This window comes from Pseudophryne corroboree, unplaced genomic scaffold (genome assembly GCF_028390025.1).
Source record: "Pseudophryne corroboree isolate aPseCor3 unplaced genomic scaffold, aPseCor3.hap2 scaffold_983, whole genome shotgun sequence".
NCBI lineage: Eukaryota > Metazoa > Chordata > Amphibia > Anura > Myobatrachidae > Pseudophryne > Pseudophryne corroboree.
The window spans coordinates 80,001-92,991 of record NW_026970563.1 but is presented as its reverse complement, the minus strand read 5'-3'; positions in this window follow the sequence as shown (position 1 = coordinate 92,991).

The following is a 12,991-nucleotide window of genomic DNA, read 5'->3' as shown; positions in this document are numbered from 1 at the left end:
TCCAAACTACCTTTATTGTATCTTTGTGGGTGAATGATGTGTGGGTCAGTGTTGAGGGTGGTGGAGGAGATGGGTAATAGGCACAGCAGGGTGTGGACAGTCAAATAGTGTGCTTAGAGGTTCAGAGTCATTGTATGAGACTCTGGCAACAGTGACTTGATGAGTCTGGTGTCCATAGGGTGGGACGCATTAACCTTTTTATGCTATTGAAATAGTTCTCCTCCTGACCGACGCTGTTCCTTGCTCCGAGGTTGGTGTATTGTCCTGTTGCAGCGTCTCTCCACTGTGGTCACAGTGAGCTGTGTGGTGTTGCTGGCGCATGCCAATCTCCCCCCAACCTCCCTCTTGCATTTCAGACCTACGTACGCATGATGGGATCTTGTATGATATGCGTGTGTGCTGTAGAGATGAAAGTGGGGGTGAGGAGGCAGATCGTGAGATGGGGAAACTTTGTGGACTGTTAGCGAAGGGGAGCACTGGGCAATCTGAGTTGCAAAGAGGGCAGCAGAAGAGGTTATTGCATGTGCACTGGTGACAGGTCCATCCTTGGTGGCCAGCCTCAGTGGTAAAGGTGTACATGAGCTAGTGTCCCTTGGCCAGCCATGTACCATGGCCACCTCCCTACCTCCTATATATTCTCCCTGATCTGTCACTTTGTTACGGTCTGCTGCTGGCACTGGTGTATCGTCCTGCAGTTGCCGTCTCCGCCCATTGCTGTGACTTCCCCCAGAGTTAGCCACACAGAGTGACAGATCTGGGAAAATATATAGGAGATCATTACTTTCACTTGCAGCCTACCTTATTTTTTGCAGCCTAGCATGCTCCTGACCCCTTCTCTCACTAATACTTATACAACATTCATGAACTCATCTTAAGGTTTCTTTATTATTCAGTCACACTGTCTTGGATCCAAACCATTTCCTGTGGCATTGCAGTCAAACAATTGAGCTATTTACCCTTGCATAGAAAGGTATAATCTAAGCTAGAGAATTCTATTTGGAGCTCACCTTGTACTTTGTGAAGAAATAATCAGCTTTGTGGCTGAGCAGATATATGGAGTGTGTGGCTGCACACTGCATTGATCTGCTGAGTTGCAATGCTAATAATTTTTTTTTTTGCAAAGTACCAATAGCTTCATTGTGAAGGTGGAAAGAAGGGTGTTACGGCATGGAATGTACAAACTGCGAGACCCTGCTGGTAGCGCCTTTGTCTATTTAGTAGGAAGGGCACGTAACAGCCGGGGGGCAATGGAGGAAGCCCCTTTAGGGCTGGAGCCCGGCGGCAACTGACTCCGTTGTCTCTGGCAGTTCCGCCCCTGGACTAGAGGAATGGTCAAGAACATGGCAACATTTAATGCCAAAAAATGCAAAATCATACACGTCTCAAAAATGCAAAGGCTAACTATAATATTAAGGGCATTATAATGGCAAGAGGAAAGCTATCTAAGTATTACTATTTCAGGTAAGCAATGTAACAAAGCAATAGGAAAGGCAAGTCAGATGCTTGTTTGCATAGGTTAAAGAACCAGTAGCAGAAAAAAGTAATACAGGTTGAGTTTCCCATATCCAAATATTCCGAAATACGGAATATTCCGAAATACGGACTTTTTTGAGTGAGACTGAGATAGTGAAACCTTTGTGTTTTGATGGCTCAGTGTACACAAACTTTGTTTAATACTCAAAGTTATTAAAAATATTGTATTAAATGAACTTCAGACTGTGTGTATAAGGTGTATATGAAACATAAATTAATTCTGTGAATGTACACACACTTTGTTTAATGCACAAAGTTATAAAAAATATTGGCTAAAATGACCTTCAGGCTGTGTGTATAAGGTGTATATGAAACATAAATGCCTTCTGCGCTTAGATTTAGGTCCCATCACCATAATATCTCGTTATGGTATGCAATTATTCCAAAATACAGAAAAATCCGATATCCAAAATTCCTCTGGTCCCAAGCATTTTGGATAAGGGATACTCAACCTGTAATGCCACTGTATAGGTCCTTGGTACAGCCACATTTAGAATCCTGTGTTCAGTTCCAGAAGCCATATCTCCAGAAGGCTGTAAATACATTAGGGCAACTAAAATTGTGCATGGCCTACATCACAAAACTTACCTGGAAATACTAAAAAATGTTGATGTGTATAGTTTGGAGAAGGGAAGAGGGAACATACAGTAATAGAAACATTTAAATATATAGGGAGGAATGTAATAGGGTGTAAGAATCAGAAAGTGAGAGATTTTGTGTTTTTTCCTGTTGTTTTTTTTGTTTTTGTTTGATTGTTTGTTTTTAAAGTGGCAATCCTTTACATGGCAAAACCAGGTTGATATTTGCCATGTAAAGGATTGCCACCGTGGGCATGTGTAGAAGGGGCACTGCTACTGTTGGCATTATGTGTGTAAGCTGCACTGATATGGTGGTTATGTGTATAAAGGGCACTGCGACTGTGGGTATTATTATTATTATTATTACATGCGGTGTAATGACAATAAGATAGTGCTACTGTGTGGCGTATTTTGATTTGGGGTGCTATTGTGTGGCCATGCCCCTTCCTTGTGATACCACACCTTCTTTTTTTAAGGAGCGCACTGTCCCTTTATTAAGTATTGGAGAGAGGGCCCAAATTAATAGTTTGCAGGGAGGCGCCAAACACCCTAGCACTGGCCCTTTGGTAGGGGACAGGATTTGCTTCTGCTTGTGCACATATGTTATGATTGCCAGCCAACAGCACTGGTTTTGCCTATAACACTAACTATAAATATTTTGAATTGGTCCTGGACCACCAATCCAAGGCACCCCTGCAGGTGTCCTGAGGCACCCCAGGGTGCAGTTTGAGAACCACTGGTCTAGTGAGTACCCAGGATAATTATTGTAGCTGGTCTGCGGGTAACAGCTCTCAGATCCACTTCTAGAAAAAATGCAGCAATGTAATTTGAGTGACAAACTGCAGAGATGAACCCTTTCTGTGACTGCTGCACAGGGATCACACAAACTCTATTCATAGGGCTGACTTCACTTAGGGGAGATGTTCTCACCCCGCAAAGAAGTGCGAGTATATACCGCACTTACGGTACCATTGGATTTACAGATATTTTCTTGCAATACACTATGGGGGTCATTCTGAGTTGATTGCTCGCTAGCAGTTTTTAGCAGCCATGCAAACGCATTGTCGCTGCCCACTGGAGAGTTTATATTCACTTTGGAGAAGTGCGAACACTTGAGCAGCAGAGCGCCTGCAAAATCGTTTCAAAATAAGACCAGCACTGTAGTTACACTTCGTGTGCGTTGATTCTAACAACCGAGGGACGGCTTTTGATGTCACACACCCATCCAGCGAATGCCCAGCCACGCCTGCATTTCTTCTGCCACGCCTGCATTTTTCCAAGCACTCCCTGAAAACGGTCAGTTGACACCCAGAAACGCCCTCTTTCTGTCAATCTCCTTGTGGCCTGTTCTGTGATTGGAATAATCGCTAGAACTAGTGCAAAACCACAATGGACTTTGTACCCGTACGATGCGCATGCACATTACGGAGCATGCGCATGCACAGATTAGCCATTTTTTTTCAACTGATTGCTACGCAGCGAACAACGGCAGCATGCGATCAACTCGGAATGACCCCCTATATACATAGAAACATGGATTTTTACTGCAGGAATTATGGTTAGTTTAGGGGTATCGGTTAGGGTCAACAGAGGTGTAGCTAGGGGTCCAAGCGCCCCTGGCAAAGTAAGGGACTGGCGCCCCCCCTTTCGATAAAGCATTGCAGTCCATTGGCGGTTACCATGTTGGAGCCACAGCAACTGACCCCCTCCCCCACACGCTGCCCTACATCATCGGCTGGGATTCACTGTTGGTGTGAAGCCACTGGGAACAGTCTGGTAGCATTAGCAGCAGTCTGTGTCATAGATAGGGAAGGCAGAAGGTTAACTAGCTAATAGCAGTCTGTTGGCAGCAGAGGCTGGGCGGGGGGCTGAGAATGAGCCAACGCTGATCAGTGTCCAGTCTGCTCAGACAAAAATATTTTGTGATCAGGGCTGGTTCTAGACCAAAGGAGCCACTGGCAAAAATTTCCTTTGGCACCCCCCCCCACACACACACACACACATACATACACACACACCAAAAAAGAACATATCCCAGTTTAACATAACGCTATGTGGTGCAAGGTGTGGAGCTGGTCACTTGTATCAGACCTCTGACATTTGCCTTTTCACCCATATTGCATACTTTTTCTTGCAGGTTGTGTCTTAATTCAAGAAGTGTTCTAAGTACTTCAGCTTAGTATCTTTACTGACCCCTCTTTACCCCACACTACATAACTGACCCCTCTATACCCTACACTACATCACTGACCTTTCTATAACCATCACTGCATTACTGACCCCTCTATACAGTACACTGACCTCTATATACCTGCTAGTACATCCCTGATGCCTATATTCCCTAAGCTAAATCCCTGACGCCTCTATTCCCTACGCTACATCCCTGACGCCTCTATTCCCTATGCTACATCCCTGACGCCTCTATACCCTACGCTACATTCCTGATGCCTCTATAACCTACGCTACATCCCTGACGCCTCTATACCCTACGCTACATCCCTGACGCCTCTATACAGTACAATGCATTACTGATCCCTCTAGACCATACATCCTCATTACATCAGAGAGATAGTGAAACACTGGAAAAAATAAGGATAAAGTGGACTACAGAAACTGATGCTCTAAACAAAGGAGAGAGAGAGAGAGAAAAGCACAAGGGAAAGTGGGCAATCGGAACACCATAGAGAGAGGAGAGATAGAAATGCCTGAAAAAGTAAAGGGGGTTGGGTATGGCATCCGGCGGTCGGGATTCCAGCAGTCACATGATACCTAATCCTAATCCTCTGGGGGGGTGGCGGATAGGGCTAACCCTCAGGGGGTGGCAGCTAGGACTAACCCCCCCCCCCCTCCTAGTGCCTTCCCTAACACCCGCTCCCCCGGTCCTAACCCTCCCTCCAATACTCGCCTTCGGGATGTTGGCTGTCTGTGTGCCGGCACCAGTCTCCCAAGTGGTGTCAGGATTCCAACATCGGTCAAATGACCGCCGGTATACCGTCTGCCGGGATGGTAAATGTATCCTGAGGACAGGTAGTGAGTGTGGAGGGATAGGTGGTTCAGTAAAATGTAACAGCTCAAACTGCGATCATTCACTGATAAATTGATTTATAGCTCTCCCTTTTTAACCATTGCAGTCATAAAAGCAATGTTTTTTAAACTTTTAAATAAAGCTTGTTAGCATCCCCAGCACACTGTATATGCTGGGAGATGTAGTTCTCAATATGAAAACATTTAATTACTGTATGAACTCTAATTCCCCAACTGAAACCTCTCACAAACACACACTCCTAAATCTAGTACACACACACACACATTTCCCCAGTACTGACAACTCTCATCACTTCCACACACTGACAACTCCCTCCTGCTCCTCTCCCCACTGACACTGACAGCTCCCTCACAGTCACACACATCCTCCACCCCCCCACCCCCCCCACACACACACTGATAGCACACATGCACAAATCCCCCCCTCCTCGACACTAACTGTCACGGACTGCTTGGGCAGCAGGGGGCAGGCTCTGGCTTGAAGTGCTGAAATTCAACAGCTCTCTCGAACTTGCAAGGCATGGCTGTGCAGCTGTCTCCAGCCATCTCCTTGCCCACTGTGTAATTTGTGGCGTTCTCTGATGTTCCCCGCTCTGCCTCTACAACCGGCACATAATGTACAGCAGTGGTGACTCCTGAGTATGGGCCTGGAGAACTCCGCCTACCGGGGGGTAGGGATTAATAATTTCAAAGGGGCAGAGCTAGGAGTGAAGCAGTGGACAGCAGTTGAGGGGCGTTTCAAACTGTAACAGGGTTGGGACAATTTCAGTATCCTTCCCTCACCGTCTAATTGGTCAGTCCCACGCTGATTGCCATAGCGCCCTTTCGAGACTGCAGAACTCTATCCCTTAGCCACGGTTGGCACAGCTGGATGGTGCCCCTGGCAAGTGCCATCCTGGCCAAGGGGTAGATACGCCCCTGAGGGTCAGGGCCAGCAACAGAAATCTCGGGGCCCAGTACACTGATATCTCTGGGGCCCCCTCAACCCCCCCTTAACTTGGCAGAGGGATCTTTAAAAAAAATGGAGCCTTTGACTCGGACCGTCAGTGAGGCCGGCAGGTGGTTTTCATACTGGGCTATCCAGCTCTTCGGTGGCGGTGGCAGGGACATTCAGAAAAGGGCCAGCACAGCAACATGCATAATAATGGCAATACAGTATGGACCACAGGGACTGGACAAAGTGATGGGGTAAAAGGAGGGGGGAGGGTTTAGTTGGCCTGTTAATTGTTTTCCTGCTTAAATTGAGCAGTTGGTGGATACACTTTAAAAAGCAATATTGGCACTGTGGCCCCATTATTTCTGTTCTTAATACTTGGAGCCCTGAACAAGTGTCCCCTTTGTCCCCCCTGTCACCGGGCCTGTTCAGGCGTTACCTATGGAGAAGCTGCGACATGACATCCTAGGACACGATACTGCACCATGCATCACCATTATATTTCAGTGTGCCTTGTCAATATTTAAATCTTGTTCTGTGTGACGTGAGTTGTAAATGGTTGAAAATCTCTGTGCTACAGTATCGTCACCATGTAGTTATAACAACACCGCAAAACCACCAAAAGACGTGTTTTGGTAGAGGGACTGCTGGAGGGGCCCATTGGGGCCCCCAGTTTGCTACCCCACCCCAGTATACCTGTGCTGTAGCCAGTGGAAGGGGCACTATCTTCCCGGTGATCTCTTCGGGAAGATGGTGCCGCACATAGAAAGCAAAGACTCTGGCTGCACTCTCCTGCCCTCGCTCTAAGCAAGGTGATCGGGCCACAAAAGGACCCCTGTCGGACCCCGGCCTGTGGGCCACAAAAGGATGCATTGGGGGCGGCATGCGGCCCATGGGTTTGACACCCCTGCCCTAGAGTATCAAAATTTGTTTCACGGCACCCCTAGGCCAAAGTTTTTTTTATTGAGAAATTCAGAAAAAAATATAAAATTAAGTAAATTGTGTTTATAGCATGTCATCCTCAGGTTCAGTTATGTTGTGAGGGAATGGTTTTGCCAATTTAATAAAGTATAAATAATTTTAATTGGTCCTGGACCACCAAACTATGCTACCAGTGCAAGAACCCCAGTTTGGAAACTACTGCCATAAAATAAACCTTTTTTGTTTTTTTTAAACTACATGTAATACACCTTAGATCTCAGTTCCTAAAAGGTTTTAAACCTTTGCATACAGTAAACTACACATATTTAAAAATCCTACACCGGGCACAAGTGCTCACGGGCCAATTTCATGGCAGTCTCGGATAGGAGGGCATTGTGGATTCACCAAGGGAATGCTGATGCTGACTCCAAGAAGAAAGGGAGTCTCTTCCCTATGAAGGTGAAGCCTTGTTTGGCGACGGCCTAGTTAATTTGATCTCGGCAGCTCCCGCAGGTAAGTCATCCTTCTTGCCCTATGTTCCCTCTCAACGGATGAAGACGCATCATTATCTGACGCAGTCATTTCGGCCCAATAGATATGCAAGAAGTTAAGATTCCCCTTTCTTTGCAGGTAGAGGAAGGAAAAGAGGGAAGAGGTCTGTAGCCTCTTCAAGATCGCAGGAGCAGAGATCGTCCTCTGCTTTTGCCAAATCCACTGCATGACGCTGGGGCTCTCTTGCAGGAGCCCGCACCAGTGGGGGGCACGTCTAAAACTCTTCAGTCAGTTCTGGATTCATTCGGACCTGGACTCGTGGGCTTTACAAATAGTGTCCCAAAGGTACAAACTGGGGTTTCAAGACGTTCCCCCTCACCGATTGTTCAAATCAGCCTTAGTCAGCAGGGAGAAGGTTTTTATTCAAGCCTCTTCGTGGTCCCGAAGCCGGACGGCTCAGTCAGACCAATCTTAAATCTGAAATCCCTTAATTTCTACCTAAAGAAATTCAATTTCAAGATGGAATCTCTCAGGGTAGTGATCTCCAGTCTGGGGGATAAAGGAGATTTCATGGTTTTGGTAGACATAAAGGATGCCTACTTATATGTTCCCATTTAGCCACTGCATCAAGCTACCTGAGGTTTGCAATTCAGGATTGTCATTACCAATTTCAGACGTTGCCGTTTGGTCTGTCCACGGCTCCGAGGATTTTCACCAGGGTGATGGCGGAAATGATGGTTCTCCTTCGCAAGCAAGGAGTCACAATTATCCCGTACTTGGATGATCTCCTGATAAAGGCGAGATCCAGGGACCAGTTGGTGCAAAACATCTACTCTCCCTGACAGTTCTTCAACAACATGGTTGGCTCCTAAACTTGCCAAAATCGCAGTTGGTCCCAATGACGCGGTTGTTGTTTTTGGGAGTGATACTGGACACAGAAGAGGTTTTCTTCTAGTGGAAAGGCTCTGGAGATCCAGAGTCTGGTCAAACAAATTCTGAAACCAGCAAGAGTGTTAATCCATCAATGCATTCAGTTGCTGGGGAAGATGGTTGCGGCCTACGAGGCCATTCAGTTTGGCAGGTTCCATGCCAGAGTGTTCCAGTGGGACCTGTTGGACAAGTGGTCCGGATCCCACCTACACATGCACCGGAGGATAATCCTGTCTTCCAAGACCAGAATCTCACTCCATTGGTGGCTGCACAGTTCTCACCACCTAGAGGGGCGATGGTTCGGGATCCAGGACGGGATCCTAGGGACCACGGATGCAACCCTCTGAGGCTGGAGAGCAGTCACACAGGGGGAAAACATCCAAGGAAGATGGTCAAGTCTTCCTTGGATGTTTTCATCTCCACATAAATGTTCTGGAGTTAAGGGCCATTTAATAACTGCAGACACAGTACGCACTGGGACGGGTGCCCAGCATCCTCTACGGACTAAGAGAAAAGGATTTACCGGTAGGTATTAAAATCCTATTTTCTCTAACGTCCTAGAGGATGCTGGGGACTCCGTAAGGACCATGGGGATAGACGGGCTCCGCAGGAGACATGGGCACTTTAAGAAAGACTTTAGTTCTGGGTGTGCACTGGCTCCTCCCTCTATGCCCCTCCTCCAGACCTCAGTTTGATACTGTACCCAGTGGAGACTGGGTGCTTTTCAGGAGCTCTCCTGAGCTTTCTGACAGAAAGTATTTTGTTAGGTTTTTCATTTTCAGGGAGCACTGCTGGCAACAGACTCCCTCATCGAGGGACTGAGGGGAGAGAAGCAGCCCTACTCTCTGAGTTGCAAGGTCCTGCTTCTTAGGCTACTGGACACAATTAGCTCCAGTGGGATTGGTACGCAGGATCTCACCCTCGCCGTCCGTCCCAGAGCCGCGCCGCCGTCCCCCTCGCAGAGCCGGAAGATAGAAGCCGGGTGAGTATGAGAAGAAAAGAAGACTTCAGAGGCGGCAGAAGACTTCATGATCTTCACTGAGGTAACGCACAGCACTGCAGCTGTGCGCCTTTGCTCCCATACACCTCACATACTCCGGTCACTGTAAGGGTGCAGGGCGCAGGGGGGGCGCCCTGGGCAGCAATATAAACCTCTTTCGCAAAAATATAACATATATACAGCTGGGCACTTTATATATGTATAAGCCCCCACCAATTTTACAGTTTAAGCGGGACAGAAGCCCGCCTCCGAGGGGGCGGGGCTTCTCCCTCAGCACTCACCAGCGCCATTTTTTCTCCACAGCACCGCTGAGAGGAAGCTCCCCGGACTCTACCCTGCTTATACCACGTTAGACAAGAGGGTTGAAAAGAGGGGGGGGGGGGGGGCACATAATTCGCAAATTACATACAGCAGCACTACTGGGCAAACATTAAGTTACTGTTTTATTCCTGGGTTATATAGCGCTGGGGGGTGTGCTGGCATACTCTCTCTCTGTCTCTCCAAAGGGCCTTGTGGGGAAACTGTCTTCAGAAAAAGCATTCCCTGTGTGTGAAGTGTGTCGGTACACGTGTGTCGACATGTCTGAGGAAGAAGGCTATATTAGAGAGGAGCGGGAGCAAATGAATGTGGTGTCTCCGCCGACAGCTGATTGGATGGATATGTGGAATGTTTTAAATGCTAGTGTAAACTCATTGCACAAAAGATTAGACAAGGCAGAAGCTTTGGGACAGTCAGGGTTTCAACCCATGCCTGATCCTATGTTGCAGGGACTGTCAGGGTCTCATAAGCGCCCACTATCCCAGATTGTTGACACAGATACCGACACGGATTCTGACTCCAGTGTCGATTACGATGATGCAAAGTTACAACCAAAATTGGCAAAATCCATTCGATTTATGATTATGGCAATAAAAGATGTTTTGCACATCACAGAGGAACCCCCTGTCGCTGACAAGAGGGTACATATGTACAAGGGAAAGAAGCCTGAGGTAACCTTTCCCCCCTCACACGAGCTGAACGAGTTATGTGAAAAAGCTTGGGAATCTCCAGATAAAAGACTGCAGATTTCCAAAAGGATTCTTATGGCGTATCCTTTCCCATCAACGGATAGGTTACGATGGGAATCCTCCCCTAGGGTGGACAAAGCATTAACACGCTTATCCAAGAAGGTAGCCCTCCCGTCCCAGGATACGGCTACCCTCAAAGAGTGTGCTGACCGCAAACAGGAGATTACCCTGAAGTCCATTTATACACATTCAGGTACCTTACTCAGACCGGCAATTGCGTCGGCCTGGGTGTGTAGTGCTGTAGCGGCATGGACAAATACCTTATCTGAGGGGATGGATAGCCTAGACAAGGATACTATTTTATTGACCCTGGGGCATATAAGAGATGCTGTCCTATATATGTGTGTATGCAAACTACAGGTGGTGCTGCAGGGCCCACACCCTTTTACTTGTCTTGTAGAGCAGCTCTGAAGCTGTTACAGTGCCCAGCTGCTGCAAGAAATCAGCTTGAATGCTTCAGGGGCTTGGGCATGGCCAACATGAGCCCCACACCGAAGGAGGGTGGGGGTGTTTAATGCAAACTTGGGGTTATCCAAGCGCCGCAAAAGGCCGCCATGCCCTGCATGCCCCTTTTCTCTTTTCATATACAGATGAGGGTTCCAGCCAACTTTGGCCCACTGCTTGGATGACATCACCGTATGCAAATCCGTCTGCTGCAGACCTTCCCCCAGGAATGCTTGCAATAGTTGTTGCATATGGTTTAATGTCTGAGGGTGCTTCAGTATTAGGCAGCCTTCCGCCCTCCCATGTTCATCTGAAAAGATGTGGTCTCCCTGCAGTTGTTGTCCCCAGACGAGAGTTCCCTTGTGCTTCCTCAGTTAAATCTCCTTAACTTGACGGGGGTGTGCCCGAGCAGCCACCCTCCCCAGCCCTATCCCAACACATACTTATCTTGCATATGAGATCTCTTAATCATGAAGATAGTTCTCACAGGTTGAGGTTCATCCTGGCCCCGCTCCCCGCTGGAGAGCGCTGATGGGGACAGCAGCGGGGCTTCAGCAGAAGGGTGAGTACGTGTGGCCAGAGACCTCCCTTCCCATGTGCAGGCCTGCAGAGTCTGCCGCGCAGGATGGGGCATGTGGCACTCTCCCTCCCAGGGGCTCTTCCAGATGTAGCTCCTCAGCAGTATTTTTCCCGGGCTGCGCGGCGCTCTCCCCGACTGGCATCTGCCCTGGAACACTGCCTTCCTCAACGCAACATCAGCAGGGGGCCCTGGCCTCATCACCATCCCAGGTCTTTCTCATGTATGTATCATGTATGTGTGTGTGATATATGTATGAATCATATATGTTTGTGATATATATATATATATATATGTATCTATCTATCTATCTATCTATCTATCTATCGTATGTGTGTGTATATATATGTATCTATCATGTATGTATGTATCTATCTTGTATGTATCTATCTATCTATCTATCTATCTATCTATCTATCGTGTGTGTGATATATGTATGTATCTATCATGTATGTGTTATATGTATGTATCACACCTTCCTCTATACATATACATACATACATACATACACACACACACACACACACACACACACACACACACACCTATATCTGTACGTACACTGACATACACACCAACATCTATACATTAACACGCTGACCCCTAAACGTACACCAACGTACCCACACCTGCATCTATACCTACACATGCTGACACGTGGACGTACACCGGCTTACCCACATGTGAATCTATACATACATGTGCTGACACCTGGATATACACTGATGTACCCACACCTAACATCTATACATACACATGCTAACACCTGGACGTATACAGACGTACCCACATTTGCATCCATGCATATATAGATTTAGGTGTGTGTACGTCAGTGTACGTCCAGGTGTCAACGCGTGTATGTATAGATGCAGGTGTGGGTACGTCTGTGTATGTCCAGGTGTCAGAATGTGTATGTATAGATGCAGGTGTGGGAAGGTCAGTGTAGGTTCAGGTGTCAGCGCGTGTATGTATAGATGCAGGTGCTTGTATGTCCAGATGTCAGTGCATGTATGTATAGATGCAAGTGTGGGTACGTCGGTGTATGTCCATTTGTCAGCGCGTGTATATATAGATGCAGGTGCTTGTATGTTGGTGTATGTCCAGGTGTCAGCATGTGTATGTATAGATGCAGGTGTGGGAATGTTGGTGTATGTCCAGGTGTCAGGGCGTGTATGTATGGATATTAGGTGTGGGTACATCAGTGTATGTCCAGGTGTTAGCGCATGTATGTATAGATGTATATATACACACACATACGATAGATAGATAGATAGATAGATAGATAGATAGATAGATAGATATTATAAGGGCACGGTCGTGCCCTTATATTAAGGCTGAATCGAACAAACGGAATTCTCCCATAGGGAACTTCTGAGATGGGGGCATGGTGTTTGAGGGGCTACACCTCAAAACTGATTGGACGTACTGAGCTGAAATTTGGCATGGGCGTGTAGAATCGTCACCCGGTGC